This window comes from Centroberyx affinis, unplaced genomic scaffold, assembly GCF_046629955.1.
Source record: "Centroberyx affinis isolate AG114_WGS23_722 - 3 ecotype Tasmania unplaced genomic scaffold, CSIRO-AGI_Caff_v1 ptg007381l_1, whole genome shotgun sequence".
In the NCBI taxonomy this organism is placed as follows: domain Eukaryota; kingdom Metazoa; phylum Chordata; class Actinopteri; order Beryciformes; family Berycidae; genus Centroberyx; species Centroberyx affinis.
This window is the reverse complement of record NW_027283723.1, coordinates 16095-37081: the sequence shown is the minus strand read 5'-3', so window position 1 is coordinate 37081 and position 20987 is coordinate 16095. Positions and strand designations below refer to the sequence as shown.

At 40.6% G+C, this 20987-nt stretch overlaps 1 pseudogene; it reads right to left on the bottom strand.

Annotated features, from left to right (window-relative positions):
• Window positions 1–13189: 13189 nt before the first annotated feature.
• Window positions 13190–14764, bottom strand: LOC139639557 (UDP-glucuronosyltransferase 2A2 pseudogene; annotated as a pseudogene).
• Between the last annotated feature and the right edge of the window lie 6223 nt (window positions 14765–20987).

Sequence of the window (20987 nt, the reverse complement as noted above, 5' to 3'; positions counted from 1 at the left end):
GCTCCACTGCTCCACAACCAGAGACTGACTGAATTAAGGGCTGAACAGCTGGCTGTGGCTCCGTCTTCACCATGGGACTCATCTTTATCCTGTGGTGCAAAGTAAATAAGAGCGTTTAATCAAATACTGTAGGCCTTAAGTCAACTATTGAGGTTTTTGTGCCTTACATTCTATTTTAGAGAACTACTTTTGGAGATACTTACTCCACTGTGTACGTCATAACTATAATATCTGTAATAGCTTTGCATGGACATTAAAGATTATGGTCATGTCAAAGGTAAAATGAACATCCAGATACCAAAATATTGCAGTTTTTTGTTAAAGAAGCAGGACAATACTCTTTTTTTACAGTCTGTCAGTGGACTAACCCAGCTTTTACTACAGCAGAGAGAAACAACATAGAAAAATATACATTGCTTTTACAGATGAATCAATACACTAGCATGTATTATTTACAACAGCACTTGTATTTCCAATTATAGGCTGAAAATCGTGGCATTCTGATGGAAAGTATTTTTTCCCCCACATCTTCGTCAATACTGCCAGAGGTGGAGAAACTACTGAAATGTCTTACTTAGCCGCAATTTTAGTTCAATTTTATTCAAATCATAGTAAGAGTATTTGTCTAGAAAATTAGTTAAATAAAAGAGTAGTTCATGAAGGAAACATTAATTACTTTGGGCTGGAATCTTTTTTGTGCATGATATGAAATATATATATATTTTTTTTTACAAATTACCTGCTCAGGTACGTTCCTTGCAAATCTGATGGGTCTTCAGCAGCCAGAGGTTGGGGAAATGTTCCATTTTAGCTCATATCAACCATAATTTCAGTTATGTGCCGTCAAGAATGACTGTAAATACCCAAACTCGTACTCACTAGTCTTATGTTTAAGAGTAAAATGTATTCAAATAAAAGAGAAAGCTAATGCTTAAAGCCAACATTACTCTAAATAGTTTCTCTGTAAACAACGTTAGCATGAATTCACATTTCATGCCTGTTTCACAAGAAGGTTTTCATGCGCCGATGGTCTTTGAATAGTTTGACAAATGATGAACTGTGGGGTCAGAATGTATAAAATGTACAAAAAACATGTTTACGGCGTGCTAAGAGGTGTGCTGACGTGCGGTTACACCAGCCTGAGCAGATTTAAACAGATTTAGACGACCTTACTGTGTGTTGTCTCAATGGAAAAAGCATGTACATACAGTGGTTTTAACACCTCCGATTTTGCATAAACATTATTCCATCATTCTTTTTCTTTTTACGGGCAAATAAGTGCATTCACGGACGAGAACTTTACATCTCTCTTCCTCTCTATCTCACACACACGCTCATATTTTCATGAGCTATTGTCACGATTTCATTCTGGGTGTTGCTATGTTTGTTTGTTTGTTTGTTTATTTGTTTGTCACACGCAATATTTCAGACACTGTTGATAGGATTTTGACAACACTCTGTTATGGCATTTTCAAAAGTACACTGATTAGCCCAAAGGGGAGCGCCTCATAGTTTGTTTGTTTGTTTGACAGTGACTACGTTTACATGGACTGCAATAATCCGACTATTGACCTTATTCTAAATAAGACAATATTTCGATTAAGGTATTTACATGAGTTGCTTATAGAATATTCCATTCATATTCCTGTTTACATGCTACAGAGCATAGTCTATGATTAATGACTGAAGTCCTGCATCGGAGTTTCCCTCCGGAATTTAACCTGAAAGCCTTTCTGTCATGTTGCTGCCGTGGTCGGGACAAAATGTTGGGACTTCTTTTTACCGGTGGCAGTCATCTTTTCTTCTGTAAACAAGTTGCGCAACACTCGCTGGAAATCAAGCGGTCGGATTGCCGTACGAAATGCTGCAAAAACTCAGATAGGACGTCATAGTGCGATTAAGATGTTTACATGTCTACAATGCAGACTAAGATCGGAATACTCCACATTTCTTAATTCGACTATTGCTTACTCCGACTATGACCTTATTAAGGTAATCAGAAAATGCTGTTTACATGGCAGTGTCTTATTCAGAGTATTGTCTTAATCGGGTTAATATCTGAATATTGCAGTCCATGTAAACGTGCTCAGTGATTGACAGATCTCCCATGCATTGCCGATGAGGGGGCGTATCCATTCAGTATTTTCAGAATTACACTTTTACATTTTACAGGTTAAAACAAAGTGACGTACTTGTTACTGATTGGCCCAGAGGGGCTCTGCATCATTTGTGTTTACTGTTGTACTGTGAATGACTTTTACATAAACAGATGAGATGCTTTGTTTTCTGATGACTCTCTCTCTCTCTCTCTCTCTCTGGCTTCGATTGTTTAGGATGGTGTTTATGTGTGTGGTTGTGTGTGTTTGTATGTTCAGTATTATATTTATGGTGGCTGTGGGTGGGGGGGTGGGGGGGTGGGGTGGGGCTTTGTCTGCTTTTGTGTATTGGTGAAGAAATGGATACATGCAATTGTTGCAATATAGTGGTTTCTTTCTCTCTCTCTCTCTCTCTCTCTCTCTCTCTCTCTCTCTCTCTCCACCCTGCAGAGGGTATTGGGTGTGTTGTGGCTGGAGCCCTGAGCTTAGAGATGCTCCACTATGACGCTCCTCTGAGCCCTGGAGACTGTCAGAGTCAGCAGGAGAGGAGAGGAGAGGAGGGGAGAGAAAAGGGGTGGATAAAGTAAAGGAGAAAGAATGGGTGAGTGGAGGAAAAGAGAAGAGAGAAGATGAGACGAGAAAGGCGGCTGAGAAGCGGAGATGAAAACAGAGGCCCAGCAGCAGAAAATGTGAGGTGGGGAGAGGGGGGCGATGGAGCGATGGAGGACAGGACAGGGTGGAGAAGAGGTTGTTAGTTTGACTTGACATCATCTATGAATTATACATGAGCTGCAGCGCAACAGCAATACAACCGGTGCTAGCCTTGGCCTTGAGTCTATGACACGCTAAGTGACCATCAACTTGTTGCTAGCTGTAGCACAAATTACCCATCGAGTTTAATTTATTGAGCTGCATCCGGGTGAAGGCTGCTGTTGTGCCCAGGGCTGCAGATTCATGTCCTGTTCAAGGAGAGCAGAGCCTGGTCCACGGTCACCTGGCCACATGCAAGCCAAGGCTTCTCTGGGTTTTACTCTCACACCTCGGGCCTCTAGTGCCTCCCAAACCTCCTCGACTTTTTTGAGCTGAAGGAGGTGTATTATATAGCAAAAATGATGTTCACCGCATAAAAGGAGGCAAAAAGATTATTCAGTTTCTTGTTTATTTAATAAAGTCCATTAGAAAAAAAAGGGGTGAACAACAGATTAATCCCTGCCCTCGCCAGCACCTTGGAAGGCCACACTGCTGTACACAGGGCAGCTACCACTTCTGAGGTTTAGGGTGTGTTTTAAGGGAGGGGATTTAATAATGAGCATCACTCAGGTATGCATGAAAAAAACATTGAACATTCACAACACGTGCTCCTGTCTTTGCCTTTCCTGTTGATATATATCTTAGTGTGGATAAGTGGATAAAGGGCGGATGTCCACACCTTTTCACCTCAGAAAGGCTGTTGTTTTGTGATTGTATGTAAGCTGATACATCCAAAAATAGCAACTTTATTTCTCAAAAGCAACTACCGACAAATCCAGCTACTTTTTCTGACCATGGGGAACAATGTTAATGTGTTGACTCCCAAAGCTTTTGGCGACAAATTGGCACGGCGGATGCTGATGCACGTACGTTTGCGCCACTTGCTCGTCTAATCCAAAGACGTCTGATTATCGCAGTGCTTCCCATACACACAGCGTGGCCCTCTCCCTCTGCCAAGAGGGGCTGTAGCAAATATCTTCATATGCAAATTAGGGAATGACATCATCTGTTGACTTCTAGCGACTTTCTTCCTTGGAAGAGAGTTGGCAACGCTGGCTGCAGCCCGTTCGCTCAAAATGCCATGCTCTCTGCAGCCTGAGCCAGCACTTGACTTGACATTCAAAAGTGGCTAGTGTGTATGTGTGTGTGTGTGTGTGTGTGTGTGTTTATCAGTGTGTACACATTCTTGCAACCCCTAATTTTTTTATTCCGTCTGAGCCCAAAGAGGATTTGGTAAACATGTATATCCCCCTTGTCAATTAACTAACACGTTGATGTCAGCATGGCCACTATAATCCCTCTCTTAATGTACTTTAATACCCCTCCTCTGCTCTCTTCAACTAGACACTCAGTACACACATGGGCTCCTCAGGGAAACAGCCGCACAACAACATAACAGGATGCTGCGTTACCTCAGCCGTCATAACACCATTACCAGGGACTGTATGCAACTCTCCGGGGTTTTGGAATAAAAACCTGCTTTTTGATCCGGCGTCTGATTCTGCTATGCATTTAAACAAGGAATTACTTTTTCCTAGGTACCTTGCATATTTATTGCAAAATTTTCTCACCGCTGTCCAGAGCTGGCTCTTTATTTTATATTTAACCTTTATTTAACCAGGTTAGTCCCACTTAGATTAAGAATTTCATATTCAGAGGAGACCTGGCCAAGAAAGCTGTATCAAGACACACATAAAAATTGCAGACCAGCAACATTCAAGTCAAAGCAAGAGCAAGGTACAAAATACAATCAAAATCACATAAAGTAAAATCTTCTGTATCAAGTCAAGTTTAAAACTTGACTAAGAAGGAAAACACCTCCTTATTGAGTCTGCCACAAGATCTTTAATTACAGTTTAAAGTGGAGCAAGATCCTTGTTTTTGTTTTTTTTATTATTATTTTGTCCCCATCTTTGGCGTTAAGCGCTCATTGCTGTGGTGTTTCTGCACTGCACTTCCTAGAGATCACCTGTCAATCAAACAGTGAGGGCGGGACTGTGTCGTCTTTTTCCTTGGATTTTCTGTTGATGGAAGTTTGAGTTTCTCTCTTCTTTGTCTGTTCAGCCATGGTGGCTATCGCTGCTCCTGCTAACTGCCCAGTTCTTCTTCTTCTATTTATTCCGAACAAACTGTAAACATGTAACGCATCACCTGTTTGCAAGAGAGGATTTTTCCTGAGAAAGAGCTACGAGACACCGGGGGTTTAGAACAGCAAATGAAGTGGATACGTTCATGAAAGCTGCATCAAGGTTGAATCACTATTGTAATTTATCACTTGGCGATGGAGAGTAGCAAAAAAAACAAAAAAAATGCCTCAGATTGTCCAGCTCTTTCAACTTTAGATCATTTTGCAGTCAGTTCTATCTAGTGTCTTCACAGCCAGGACAAAAATAATGACAAGCCGCCACACAGCTCCTTCAAAACGTCTTCCCTTCATATCAACATCAGTCACAGCAGCACTTCCACCCAGCCCAGCGGTCTGTCCAGCTCGCTCTCTCCGGTTCTGAGGGATGCAGGAAGTGTCAGGGCCAAGATGGCGCCTAATGATGCGTGTTACGCCAGGGGGGCCGCGGCTGCCATTTCAGCCGGGGGACGGTCCTGTCTGGGCCGCTAATGGATCCAGACAGCTGGTCACAGAAACCCCCGCCGTCCGGAGGATGTATCAGTCCAGCCATCCGTCCAGCCGCTCCGCCACGACTGCTGTGGCGTCCCTCCTGGAGGACATGTTGGGTGGCGTGGGTGGTGGGCATGTTGTGAGTCTGTTTCTGGGTCTGCTCATGTGTCTCTGTGTGTGTGGTGTGTGTGTGTGTGTGGTGAGAGAAGGAGGAGAAGAAAAAGATGATTTTCATGATTGACGTCAGTTGGGACAGCAGATCCTCACGGTCTCTAGTGGCTTTAATGATGATGAGCGGAGGATATGAAGATTAACTCCCTTTAGCAAGCCCTTAGGAGTGTGTGTGTGTGTGTGTGTGTGTGTGTGCGCGTGCGTGTGTGTGTTTGTATGCGTGCATGTGTGAATGCATATAATCTAAAATGGCATGCTACTCCCAATGCACAGTGCATATTAGCTAAATGCCTCAATTATAAATGTTTCATCAAGTACAGTTATGCAATATTAAAAGTAAACTAGAAGTCTGTGAGTGTTTTTTTCACCTGGAGTCGGCAAGAATGGTCACAGAAAACAGACCTAGACATACATGAAAAACAGTGTATGTGCGTGTGTGTGTGTGTGTGTGTGTGTGTGTGTGTGTGGGTGGGTGTGGACAGATTGTACATATGAGAGTCCTCTAAGGGCCAAATGTCCTTTTCCACCTCCTCTGTCTCCATGGTGAAACAAATGAGGTTCTTTCCTTGAGGGATCACTGAGGAGCTTGTGTGTGTGTGTGTGTGTGTGTGTCTCAGTCTGTGCTTGCGCCAGCTTGTGTGTGAGATAGTATGTGTGCGTATGGTTTCTCGGTTCTGCATCTGTGTGCTTGTGTGTGTGCACTAATGAATTTGTGTGTGTGTGTGTGTGTGTGTGTGTGTGTGTGTGTGTGTGTGTGAGAGAGTGACAGTCAGCTCCAGGTGTCTTTTGTGGATCACAGCATTGTCAGGTAGCTCTGCCTGTCTCTTCCCTGGTGACTAAAAAACACTGTTGTTTGTTTTACACATCTGTCCGCCAACCAATGCCTGCTGTAACAGAATAACAATACACACACACACACACACACACACACACACACACACACAAATCATCTTTGATTGGGAAGCAAACTCGACTTAACTGGGTCTCTATGGAAGTTTCCAATGTTGCAAGCCTGTTGTCCTTATTTCACTCTGACACATGTTGACTGCAGGTTTGTTCATATGAAAAAATGTATTTTGCTTTACATCAGATATTCCTCAGGCTGGTCTGTTGTGTAGCTATCTGAGATGCCATAAATGATCTTAGTCATAGCTTGCGATCGTGTGTGTGTGTGTGCTGTGTAACGTCCTCTTTGTGTGTGTGTGTGTGTGTGTGTGTGTGTGAGAGAGAGAGTGTAGTTTGCATGAGAGAAAAGAGAGAGTCTGTATTCTTACTCCCAGAGTTACTCAGCTAAACCTAAGAGACTACAGCGCCGATGGCCTTGGTTTAAGCGTCCCAGTGCTCTTCTAAAAAAAAATAAAAAATAATGAAACATCTCTGAAGCAAAAGCCGTTGAATAATTCAACCATGTTTAAAAAGAATAAGCTATGATCCTCCATGAACATGACCTGGCATTCTCCGCAGTCCCCCAAGATGCTCCCTCTTTCTCTATCCGTCGCTTTTCTGTCTCTCCCTCTCTTTTCCCTTTCTTCTTTACTTCACCCCACAGGGAGAGCTATCCCTGAGAAAATAATAGAGGGATGCTACTCTGGTTCCTTTTTTTAATTCTTCATGATTTTTTAGACTTAACCAAATGCTACCTGCTTGATGTTTTGCATTGTCAGGGTTGTTAAAATAAATGTAATCCATTGCAGATTACGCATTACCTACTTATAAAATTGGAGTGAGTAACATAGCGCACTGGAATACTACAATAAAGCAGTATGCTCCCTTTCAGGTACTATGACATCGCATATAAGTTTTACTTATGCAGTTCTGCAAAAGGGACATGAATTAAAAATAGGGTTACATGCAAATAAAACCAGCAAATGCAATCTGAACAAAATAGATACAACACTTTATATAAGAGCCTGTCAGTAAAAATCTTAAAGGCAGTTAAGCTTTTCAGGCAGACAAAGACCTGGTCAGTTTTTGTCTTGAGACTGTCTAGACTTTAGGATGCCTACTTTAGGATCTAGGGCTGCACTCTGGCTTATAAGGGGTTAAATTAAATTAAAATTTGAAGCAACAATCCATTTTCATATCGGTAAATGTCCGTTTTGCTACTCTCTTATCACCGACTGATATCACACAGCAGTGATTCAATCTATATCCAGTTCAGGAAAGCTTTTACATTTGCTGTTCTAAACGCCCTGTGTCTGGTAGCTCTTTACTGGGTAAAATCCAAACTTTTCCGGTTTGTTTTGAATAGAAAGAAGAAGAACTGGGCAGTTAGCATGAGCAGCAATAGCCACCATCACTGAACAGACAAAGAAAAGAGCGCCACCTACAGAAACTCAACCTCCATCAACAGAAAAATCCAAGGAAAAAAGACGTCACAGTCCCGCCCCCACACTGTTTGATTGACAGGCGATCTCTGGGAAGTGCAGTGCAGAAACACCACAGCAATGAACGCTTAGCACCAAAAAATGTTGCCAAAAAGAAAACAAAAAAACACAGATCTCATGGATGACTGCTTAAACATAACAGCATTTTATTCATCCAAAGAAGCACTGATGGCTATGAATTATGAACACATGCATTATGTACAGAGATAGAACAGTGTTCAAGGTGGCCAATTAGGTCAAGATGAAATGAGGTATAGTGAGATCCCAGTGGTAATGAATAAAGTACATTGAATTTGAATATTACTGTAAGACTAAATCCTACTCTAAGTGCAGCCACGGGCAGGTAGGAAATGTGAAAGTGTGTTTGTGTCCATGAAATTGGGTTAAATGCTGCAATAAAACCTCCATGTACAGGAAAAACAACCCAAAGAGTTAGTGTGTGCATGGGTGTATGTCTGGTTTAAATAATGTATACGCACACGCACTGTATGCACACATACACACACACACACACACACACACGTACACAAAGTTTTCTCCACCCCAGCCAGGAGGGAGTGCAGGGAGAGTGGAGGTATGCTAGCGGTGTGTTAATGTACCTGGGGCTGGAGAGAGCCAGCCTCAAGGCCTCTGGACCGCATCAATATTACAACACACAGGGCCGGGGGCACGGAGAGGAGCAGATCAAATATTCATTTCTAACCCCTCCCATTTTTCTCTTTCTACTACTCTTGCTCTCTCTACTCTCAATAGGCTGTAACACAACGGACACACACACACACACACACACACACATATGCACGCACACGGACACACACACACACACACAAACACAACCTCTATTCATATCTACCCCCTTAACCCTTAAACCTGAAAGAGGCACTACTTGTGTATTCAGTTATTCAGTGTTCCTGTGGGAGTGCTTGGGTTAAGTGTTAAATGGAATGAGAGCTCCATTTGGGGTCGGCTACTGAACAAGGACGCCATGCCGCTAAGAAAAGGCTGTCTTGCCCGCTAGCATAGCTGAGCACACGTATTGGCAAGTCTGTACAACCTGTGCACTTTGTCAGCAGGGGGTCTAATGCGGGTCGGCCTATACAGCGAGCTGCCTTTGACATGCCAAGGCTGACACGGTAGATCTTGTTTACAGTGTACTGAGTTGCAGTGCAGATCATCCACAGTACGGGTCTGAAGTATTTATTAAGGTGTTCCAAGTCAAACTGGGGTTTGCTGTGGTGTTTCTGCACTGCACTTCCCATAGATCACCTGTCAATCAAATGGGCGGGAATGTGTCGTCTTTTTCCTTGGATTTTCTGTTGATGCAGTTTGAGTTTCTCTTTTCTTTATCTGTTCAGCCATGGTGGCTATCGCTGCTCATGCTAATAACTACCCAGTTCTTCTTCTTCTGTTTCTTCCAAACAAACAGTAAACATATAACGCATCGCTTCCTGTGCACCAGAGGACCACGGTACAGGTTTGAGGTATATATTAAGGTGTTTCAAGTCAAACTGGGGGTTTTAGAAATCTTTAATAAAAAGTGATAATATGGGGTGTCCTGATAGCTCAGTGGTCGAAGGCACATATGATGTAACCGCTACATCCTGAGTTCAAATCTGGCCCGGGCCTGGGAGTCTTTCCTGCTGATATGATGGAGGTTCCCTCCTGACCACAACTAAATGAAAACAATCTGTAAAACCTGCATCAAAATCCTTTGAAAACTTTCAGCTCCATTTGCACTTGAAGAACAGCGCCCTCTTCTTGTTTTGTGCCATAAAGCAATCCAGCAGATTTCCTGGCAAAATACAGTTCAGTAACACACAATGTGAAAAGTAGTGGTAGAGGTAGAGGCTGACAGGCTTCTTGCCGATGGTCTCGTTTGTTTATGGTAATTAAACTAATGTCTTAAAATGAATGTGATACTGATTTATTGATGTTAAAATGCTACACATGGCAACTTTAAACTTCTTCAGCCTGGGAACCTAATGAGACCCAGACTCATTCAAACACACTAGCACACTCGTCATGTGGGGACCCACCAGAAACAGGCACACAGCCAATTTTGGATCCCGACCCAAAGTTTAGGAAACACTTATAGATTGGCTAATCGAGAAATCCAGTGGAGTGGAAATGGAACAATGAGCAGAATGACTTTGTGAGCATTTGGGGAATTGTTGCAGCATGTCTGAATCACAATTTACAATTTACTTCATCCAATATGTATTCTCTTTCAATTGGAAATAGTTGGGGCATGCTGCCTTCATTTGGTTTTGTAGTGACTGATTAGTTTCATGAATAAACTCATCAGCTCAGTTTTTAATGTGTGGCATAATTAGGTTATGTCTACTGACTGAGTGAACATGCTGGTGCTCTCCCAGTCTGTTTGATATGCCAACTTTGTAGGTTGTTTGTCAGTCTATCATTTTCCACACTGATTTGTGGTTTCCATAATATAATATACACATTTTGTACCCATATTTAATAACATTGTCAGAGACCACATATATTTATATTTAGACATATTTCTTTAGAAGTGTGTGTGTGTGTGTGTGTGTGTGTGTGTGTGTGTGTGTGTGTGTGTGTGTGTGTGTGTGTGTGTGTGTGCGCTTCTTCCTTTTAATTCCACAAGGGGGAGATAAAGTACACATTTTGGGTACATGCTGTTCAGTATTTTGAACCCCGATGGTGAGTGAACATGATCTCTGTGGTTCCCAGTCCCACCCTACACTACTTTCTGGACTTTTTGCGACATGATTATATAAAAATGCATTTAATTGGGATTCCATTTTCTGCTGAGGTCAATGCAAAGAAATCTATTCTAACAAGTTAAAAAGTTAAGATAAAAATAAATTTCCTTCCATCTTTCTTTCTTTCTTTCTTTTGTTCCACATTTACTTCTTTCTTTCCTTCCACATTTACTTCTTTCTTTCTTTTTTCTTTCTTTCCTTCCACATTTACTTATTTCTTTCCCTCCATCTTTACTTCTTTCTTTCCTTCCACTTTTCTTTCTTTCTTTCTTTCTTTCTTTCTTTCTTTCTTTCTTTCTTTCTTTCATTTTCACACATTTGGTTGCTTAAGTTAGATGCAAAAATCAAGGCCAAACTCAACCAGCCACTGGAAAATATTTTCATATTTTCTCTTTTGTTTTTTTTCTGTGATTTAGTATGTGTGACTGATGCCAGTTCCTCATCTAGGCTTTACAGTAGGACACATGTTACTTCTCTCTTTAATAACTGATGTTCCAGCTGTTGACAAAAAGAATTACATGACATTGTGCACTCCATCTGTCTGATGAAGTGACCAATAGTTTACAGCTGTGTGGACTACTGTGGAAGATCACAAAAAAGGTTTTACACATAAACCATCATGTGACATCAAAACAGAGATAGAGTAAGAGGACATATGCAAATGAGTGCAGTATATGTGCAGTTCTGGATCTATTTTGCCCATTTTATTTTAAGGAAAGATATGATTTTTTTGTTGTAAAATCAAGTTGCTTTTTATGCTTGGTAGTAGAAAGGCTATGTCTATTTTGTTTCAATGTTTATAATCTGAATAATTGAAGATTTAATTTCTAAAACTTTAAATGATTAATTAATTAATAATTAATTTTACTACATTTTGCATTTTGCTATTACCTACTATCCTTCAAATAGCTTAAATGAAACTCTTCATTTTGTACATATATACGTATACAAGGCAGTCCACAGCAAAGGAAAACGAGCATACACTTTCCTCAGTGACTGTGGCTCTCTAATGCTATGGGTTGCTTCTTCAAACAACAGTTTGATCTAATCATCTCCTAAAAGGAAAGGTCAGTGCTTATTGGTATCAACTAAATGTTTCTGACTGATCATCTCGGCCATTTAAATGCAATGCAACTTCACTAGCTCCATTAAATACTCAGATTGTATTATATTGTGTTATGGTCTGACAGAAGCCTTTGCTGAGCCTTGTGGCTGCGAGATTTAGATATCTTGATGAATAAAATCTCAAATATCACTGATTCTTCACTTTCGGCCTACAGAATACTTTGAGCCACAATACTGTCATCATCAAAATGCAATGCAAAATGCATCAAAAAATCAGTGAAACCAGCATAACCTAGGATAGCAAAAATGCAATGTCAGTATAGTGGTACTGAATCCTTCTTTCCTTCTTTCCTTCCTTCCTTCCTTCCTTCTTTCCTTCCTTCCTTCTTCCTGGAATTGAAGAACGGATCCACTCAACTGTTCAACGAAAATGATTCAATACGAACACATAAGTACATAGGCTACACGTCATAATACACAGCTATATTAGTCCTTTTCCCCTTTCTTCCTACCAAACACTTTACGCCACAAAAATGTGACTGTTAAAATTAGGGTTGCAAAGGGGTGGAAAATTTCCGGTAAATTTCCGGAAAGTTTCCGGTAAATTTCCGTGGGAAGTTAAGCTGGGGAATTTTGGAAATATTTCAAATTGGAAACTTTCCATGGGAATTATGGGAATTTATGGGAATTAATGGGAATTAATGGGAATTAATGGGAATTAACTGGGAATTGAGGGTAATATAATGGAAAGGTATCATATCCAAGCATAAATATTTGTTTTGTTATAAGCAGACATCCATCCAAAATAATACAATTAAAACAGATTTATTTGTAAGTAGAACTTTATCAAGTGTTAAATATTTTATTGAACAATCAATTCTTTCATTGAAGAACAAAAACATGAATGTTGAGTTGCATGTAGGGGGCGTGGTCTCAATAGCCCTGCAGTAAGCAGTGTGCTATGTGTGCATGTGATTGAGGAATAGCATAGATATTCAACTGTACTTGCATGATATCTGGTTGTTTTAGTCAGGATTATGCTAAAATATATTTTCCCCAACTATATTTAAGTTCCCTATTAAGAGCATACCTTCAACTTAGTAAATTCCTGGTTTATTCCCGTTTATTCCCATTAATTCCCATAAATTCCCGTTAATTCCCATGGAAAGTTTCCAACTTTGAAAATTCCCGGAATTTTGCAACCCTAGTTAAAATACAAATCAGTGAAATCAGCATGACGAATGCTAGCAAAAATGCCAAACTATAAATGTTACGTAGGGTTGAACTTTCATTGAACTCAACTGTTCAATGAAAGTGGAGTATATACAGTACAGTACATATACGTCATAATACACATCTATATTAGTTCTTTTTCTGTTTCCTCCTATCAATCATTTTACGCCACAGAAACTTCACGGTTAAAATACAAATCAGTGAAATCAGCATGACGAATGCTAGCAAAAATGCCACAACATCAATCGAGTGGTACTGAATCCAGGACATCTTGTAGGAATCAGTCCTCAGGTGAGCAGCTCCCTTGTGTCTCATGACAAACTCGATCCAGAACATGGCACGGTCCAGAGGCTTCATGGGCTGGTCTCTGTGCAGCCTGGAGAGCATCTGCATGTTCTCCCTGTAGGACGGCTCATAAAGCACTGCCTTCACTGCCTCCAGGAAGTTGTCTCTGTTTACTGTGCCAATGTCCAGCACTTTGGCAACGCCCCTCGTTTTCATCCTGAAGAGGTTATCGTCCTGGTCAAACATCAGAGGAAGGCCGATGATGGGAACTCCATGGTAGATGGCCTCTTGAAGTCCATTGGTGCCTCCGTGGGCCACAAAGACTCTGGTCTTTGGGTGGCCCAACAGGTCATTTTGGGGCAGCCAGTCCAGCAGCAAGGTGTTGTTGCCCAGGGTGGACGGTCTCTTCCCAGTATGCCTCCAGATGACCTTCTGAGGTAATTTGGCAAAAGCAGCAGCAATGTCTTCTGCTATATCCTCAGGGAGATTTCCCACCAAGGTCCCCAAGGTCATGATGATGACGCCATGCTCTCCAGAGCTCTGGACAAAGTCCTCGAGATCCTGAGGAAGAGGCTTGGAGGGCTTGCACTGAAAACCGCCCATGTAGACAATGTTGGGCAAGGTGGGACGGGGGAACTCAAAGATAAAGTCATTTCTCATCAGCCAAATATCTGCTGCCTGAAGAAGCTCAGAATAGTGGACATCAGGACCGAAGTAACGGTGGACAAATGGTGTGTAGACAGGGTCTACTATTAGTGCTTTGTTATTTTGTATATATAACCAGATGATAATATTCTTTACCCTTTGCATAAAAGTCATCTTATCAGTCAGTTGACTCCCTGGTACTGGAACATATGAGAGCGGTGAGGGGGCAAGTGTGTAATGTCCCTCTTCCACAAATGTCCATCTTACATTGAAGACCAGAGGCAGACCCAACCGATGAGCCAGAAATACCCCTCCACCGAAGCAGGGGTCTGTTAGAACAACATCGTACTTGGCCTCTTGGAAGGACCGCATCAGTTTAGCATCCTCAAAAATGTCTTCCATTTTCTCAGCCACATCTTTGTGCAATTGATGCAATTTTGTCACAAACTCCTCTCCAGCTTTCATCTGGGCTGAACCAGAAGTATGGAACTCACGCCGGAGCTGCAGCATTGTTGTTGCAAATGGATTAAAGTCATTCTCTTCAAATGCAGTGGCAATGTTGAGCGTGATTGACTGATAGTGGTGAGACTCTGCTTTGATGTACGAGCCAGTCTTTGGCCGGATCACTGTGATGTTGTGACCTCTGGAATGGAGCTCTTCAATGAGGACCTTCATGTTGACCCAGTGGCTTCCATCCACAGGGAAAACAAGGACTTTCCCTCCATCAGCATTGGGAAGAGAGCAGAGCAGTGCAGCCAGTGTCACCAGTCTCATCTCTGAGGTGAAGCTGGAATCATAACGGCATAGATGATAACAGGGTTACTTAAACTCTACTATTGTGATCAGTAAACAGACTGTTATTACAGATTTGCTACAATTCTGTTTTTTCTCAGTCAATAGTATAATGCCAAAAGTGCACTGGCAACTAGAAGGATATAGAGAAGGCAATACATTCCCAAGAAGGTAACATTTAGAAAAAAATAAGGGAAGTAGAAGCACTTCTCATCATGCAAAAATACATTTAAAGGAATATTTATTCAGGCTAAAAGTTGCATTAATAATACACTCTTCCTCGGGCAACAACGAAGTGCTTCCCTGTTGCATGAGAGGTGATTTGCAGCCCTTTATTTTTCTACAGCAGTGTATTTTCAAAATGTGACTGTCACGGGGATATCCCATGCCCTCTAAAGTAGATGCAAACGCACACACAACGCTCCACAGCCACTTCTAATTACATCTTGCCAGCATAGAGGTGTCTCTCTCTCTCTTTCTCTCTCTCTCTCTCTCTCTCTCTCTGTCTCTCTCTCTGTGATGTCGAGAGGTAGGAGTTAGCACATAGCGACAGAGTCGTAGTTTTACTCATATACACACAACATTTCAGTGGAAATAAAAATACAATAAATATATAGTCTTTGCAATGGAATTTCTATTTATCAATGTACTTTTCACAAATTAATTGTTTGTTACCTGTCTTCTGTGCTGCACTGGACTATCTCTCTCCCAAGTAGGGCTAGCTGCAGACTCGCTACAAGACAGTACAAGAAACTAATCCTAAATAACTAAAGAATAACCCCACCACCAAAAACCAAACTGTGATTGAAGTAGTGTAATTGTATACTTAATTCACTGATAGAGCTCTTGATACAAGAAGTAAGAATATACAGCCCCCACACTTGCCCCACACAATGACGATAGGTTTCTTCTATACATTTTCTTATTCCTCTCCTGTAGATTCAATTTCACGCCCATTTCAACAAGGCACAAAATGTAGTGTTCCCAGCTACACTAGCTGAATGTGTACTTTTTTCCTCTTTCAGTGTGAATTAATGCAGTTAACACTTTTTTGAGTGGAACAATTGTTTTGGAAATGTATTAAATTATTAATTTAATATTGTTGAGTGTTGTGAACCAGGTCACTAATGCTATGGGATAATTGGTTACCAAACACTAATTGATGTCTCGTAGTAGGAGCCAGCTGGTATAAAAAGGAGGAGGCTGGAGGTCCTTGGGAGAGAGTATACCAGACCATGCTGGCAGAGGCAGGTCAGATTGCTGTCTCCTGCAGAGGGCCCAGGTTTAAAGGGGAATTGCCTATAGTGCAGGCATTAATTTATAGTTATATCTTTTTTGCCTGTTTTGTCTATTTTCGCAAGTTTTCGCAAGTTGTATATTTTTATTGCCTGCCCGGGGACTACAGATGAAAATTAGCCTTTTTGGCTAACTCTGGCATATTTTCAGAAATGTTATTAATATGCACTGTCCCTGTCAAATAAAGTAATAAAAGTAAAGTATTTTTTCCTTTTTCTTCAATTGCCCAATTCTGTCTGCACTGTATATAAGCTGCATGGGACTCCACTGGTTGTAAGCAAAACACCTGGACTGCTGAACAGTTGAACCATCTCTTTTGTGCCTTAGCCATTCGACCCACCTTACAGTGACCAAGTGGAATGCATTGTTATAATAGATGTATACAGGATATGCAGGAGGCACATGGACAAATAGTTTTGGGGAGGTCTGAGCCTTTGTCTCTTTAACCTGCAATTCAAAAGACTTCCACCAGAGAGCAGAATGGCAGTATGGCTTGTAATGTCATGATAGAATCAAACCAGCCACACCAGGCGAAACTACAATACAATCAGATCCTTGTGTAGTGGGTGAAGGAGAAGTGGGTGAGAAAGATGAAATATACCCCCTCTCCACATTGTTTTGTTAATTTGTGCTATACATTATGTTCTTTAAAAAACTTCAGGACATCTTGGTGTGTAACAGTCATCATATTTTCTTGGGTAAATATTGGATAATGGAGAATGGTTCAGCTTGACCACTTAACTACATAGACCTTTTTACAGCCTTGAAATCCACAAAGATTATTTACTAATTTTATTTATTTTGTGGATTTTTCAGTCACAAATCCTGCTTCGTCTGAGCAGTTTTCTATGGTATGGAAGGAATCCACTTCTGTATGCACATGTGCCTCAATGGAAATGTAAAACTGTTCTCATTTCTATACTAACTACAAAGAGATTAAAATTCAAAAGTAATTCCTAAACTACAGAGGAAGAGTTTGGGCTTCTGTACATGTTGGGCTTCTTGCAGTTAAAGAGCTGAAGGTAAACACTTCTCAACAAGACGCACAGCTTACTTCCTTTGTCAATAAGTGATTCAAGCTGTGTGAGCAACTATTCATTCCATGAGAACAATTAATTTTCTACTTACAGTGGAAGTGGCAAAGGTGTAGTACAGTAGAAACAGTCAATGCGGTTTTTGTCATGTATGTCGGCTGTAGATCTGTATGCTTTTGACTGCTGTGTGACTGCTAAATATAGCACTGAAGGTTGCGTAATATCTTTGTCACAGGCAAAGTTCAACAGTGTACAGGATTCCGTTTCTCTCAAAACAGACCAATAAAAGAGGTCACTGTAGCTGCAGCCGTGCCACTTTGATGCATTGCTGAATCAAATGACCAAATAGAAGCATGTTACTAGACAGTCTGGAGACTTGTTCCTAATGGTTATGAAGGACATGATACCATGTTGGAGCAGTGACAACAAAATCATAGATTGCTCTTGTTGTTGTCACCTCTTCCTCCTTTTATAGTATACTTTGAAAACCCTACCAACCAACAGAAACTAGGCATTTTCTGTGTTGAATCAGGGAAGAAGAAGTGATAACATTACAAGCTTTCCTGTTGTTGTTACTCTTCCAATATGGTGGTGTGTGCCTCATAACCTTTATAACCCCTTCAAACTTTTGGCAAGAGGCGGACAAATTTTCTGCACCACAAGCTCTGTCTCTTAGTGGTCGCTCACCCATATTAAGGGCTGTATTCTTGACATTTGAATGAGGACTAATCAATTGAATTGTGTTGGAACAGCAGAGCTGTTTTAGGTGGTAGCAAACATCAAAACATCAGTATTTTATGCTGGTCTCAGAACAGCTTTCTCCAGATGAAGACCTCTAATATTTTATATGTAGGACAGTTATACACAGCCTAGGCTTTTTTTTCTAGAAGTTAATCACACACAACTTGGAGATAAGAGTAACTTGAAACTTGTTTTTAAACATGTTTTGCATTTACAGTTTCATAAAGGTTTTTATGAAGTTCACATTTTCACAAACATGTTTTCCATTTACATTTTGACAACAATTATTGGAGAAACTAAGTAGGGCCAATCAAAACATCTTTTCATGAGTGTTTCTAAATAAAGGATTCATTCAATAAATATCACCAAGAACAAATAAATAAAATCAATGATTAGGGCCTAACCTGTATGAACATGAAATAAATAAAAGGACAAATTAAGCATTTCTCAGCCAGTCCAGCAGCAAGGTGTTGTTGCCCAGGGTGGACGGTCTCTTCCCAGTATGCCTCCAGATGACCTTCTGAGGTAATTTGGCAAAAGCAGCAGCAATGTCTTCTACTATATCCTCAGGGAGATTTCCACCATGGTCCCCAGGGTCATGATGATGACGCCATGTAGACAATGGTTGGACGGAGGAAAGTCACTTCTCATCAGCCAAATATCTGCTGCCTGAAAAGGTTCCAAATAATGGACATCAGGACCAAAATAATTGTGGATAAATGGTGTTTAGACAGGGTCTGCAACATAGGCTATACAATTTGAAGACATGATATTAAGTATGAAAAAATATTTTGGACTCGCTCAGGAAATGTAATCTTATCAGTCAATTTTGCTCTTGCAAAGGCGACATATGAGAGTGGTGAGGGGGCAATGGTGAGATGCTCCTCTCCCTGAACTGTCCACCTTACAATGAGAACAAGAGAACGACTTGGCCATGGCCACACTGATCCGTTGTGTCTGTCCGTCTCCGTTCATTTCAATTCATTTTCAATGAGAGCTGTCAGTTGTCCGGGCAACGCTGATGACGCGTCCGTCTCTGTCAGATTTTCGTCCAGAAAGTTCAACCCAGTTGAACTTTTTCTGGACGGACGGATTCGTCACCGTCCGTTTAGCAAATATGAGACATTCCTACTCTTTTTTTTTTTTTTTTTTTAAATCGGCAAACACGTTGACGTTCCAAAACAGCCCAACGGACAGAAATCTATCCGTCAGTAGGCTAATTCAAGCTTCAACATCAAAGCTGGCATCTCGAAGGGCTGCATCAGTTCGGTGTCCCCAGATATCTCCTCCATGGCCTCAATCATAGATTTCTTATATTAGATTTGTTATTATGTTATATTTCACATACTCTTGTCCCAGTTGGAGGCCAGCCGAAGCTGATGCACTCAAGTGTCGGAGTGGCAAGATTCTTGGCACAAATTAGTTTATGTCGTCCTTGTGACCAAGAATGCCGGCAACATTTAGATTGATGGAGTGGTAGCGATGGGACTCTTTTATGTACCAACTAATTCGAAGCTGTGATCATAGTATACTTGACGGAACAATGCCAGCTTTTCTCCTCTGACTAGGGCTGCAACTAACGATTATTTTCATTGTCGATTAATCTGTCGATTATTTTCTCGATTAATCGATTAGTTGTTTGGTCTATAAAATGTCAGAAAATGGTGAAAAATGTGGATCAGTGTTTCCCAAAGCCCAAGATGACGTCCTCAAATGTCTTGTTTTGTCCACAACCCAAAGATATTCAGTTTACTGTCATAGAGGAGTAAAGAAACCAGAAAATATTCACATTTAAGAAGCTGGAATCAGAGAATTTTGACTTATTTTTCTTAAAAAATTACTCAAACCGATTAATCGATTATCAAAATAGTTGGCGATTAATTTAATAGTTGACAACTAATCGATTAATCGATTAATCGTTGCAGCTCTACCTCTGACCAATGTTTTTTTTTTTTTCATGTTACCATCAAGTGAATGTAGTACTATAATTTTAGAACCAATCAGGTAGCAATTCCTGTTGCTCACAAATATAGACATTCACATTTATCTTTCTGGAAAAATCATTTTTGTATTTCATTTGTGGAAAGAAACAGCAGATATGCAGTAGGCCTTTGGTGTACGACTTGTGAAAATGTGGTCTGTTGGCTTTTACCCAATGCTGACATAACTTCAACCTTTGCTTCCAAGGTTGTGCAGTAGTCTTGTCCACAGGCAAGAATTCAACCTAACTACAATAAACCAGCCAAGATGAGAAAGGAGGAGTGAGTTTAGTGTGTTCTTCAGCTTCATTACATTCTGAATAGTAATCATATATGTGGTATTGTAAGAAGAAGAACTATGAATACAAAAATTCATTGCCACTTGTACAGTGTTTATTTGTGGTTGAAATGATATCTACAGTATATTCAAAACAGCTTTAGGACATGATAGCACTTTTTGTGTCATTAAAAATTTTTTTTTACATTGGATAGTTTCATCTTTTTTATTTTAAATTTGTTTAAAAGTAATACTAATCTAAAAAGGGAAATTATTACAACAAAAAAAGAAAAACTGGTGACTAAAATGGGTCACCACTAACAATACGACCCAAAATTGAGCTATGAGGTACACCAAATTTCACATGTGCGCAGGACAATAAGTTACCTAAACCAACAAAGAACTGTCTGTTTGAGAGATAGGATGAGAACCAATCAAGGGCGCTGTCTGTAATAGCCACATAATCTTTAACAAGATTAATTAAAATGGTATGGTCAATTATATCACAGACAGCACTCAGATCAAGGAGAATTAAAATTAAGCATAGACCATTATCAGCTGCTAGAGGTTATTAGTGACTTTCAGTAGAGCGGAGTCTGTGCTGTGGCAGAGGCGGAAACTGCACTGGAATTTTGCCTGTTGATGACTTTCTGCAAGACTTTGGATAGACAAAACAGAACAATATCTAGGGGACAAGAAGAAGATTTCTTGTGAGATACAATGTCCATCAGGGTAACAGCAGATATATAGGTGCAAATTAGCCTAAATTAACATCCAACTGGTTAGTAACAGACAGGTCATGTACAGGAGGAAGTATCTCATCTTTTTAAAACTAGCGAAACATTTTCACATTATTCTCGTAAATGTATAGTATATAT